Here is a 221-nt window from a genome sequence, read left to right as displayed (position 1 = left end):
CTACAGGCCAATATCACTGAAGAACATAGATGCAAAAATCCTTAACAAAATTCTAGCAATCAGAATCCAACAACACATTAAAAAGATCATACACCATGACCAAGTGGGCTTTATCCCAGGGGTGCAAGGATTCTTCAATATCCGCAAATCAGTCAATGTAATACACCACATTAACAAATTGAAAAATAAAAGCCATATGATTATCTCAATAGATGCAGAGA

The sequence above is a fragment of the Bison bison genome, unplaced genomic scaffold (assembly GCF_000754665.1).
Source record: "Bison bison bison isolate TAMUID 2011002044 unplaced genomic scaffold, Bison_UMD1.0 scf7180017864461, whole genome shotgun sequence".
Lineage (NCBI taxonomy): Eukaryota > Metazoa > Chordata > Mammalia > Artiodactyla > Bovidae > Bison > Bison bison.
The sequence above is the reverse complement of the archived record's forward strand: the minus strand, read 5'-3'. Positions refer to the sequence as shown.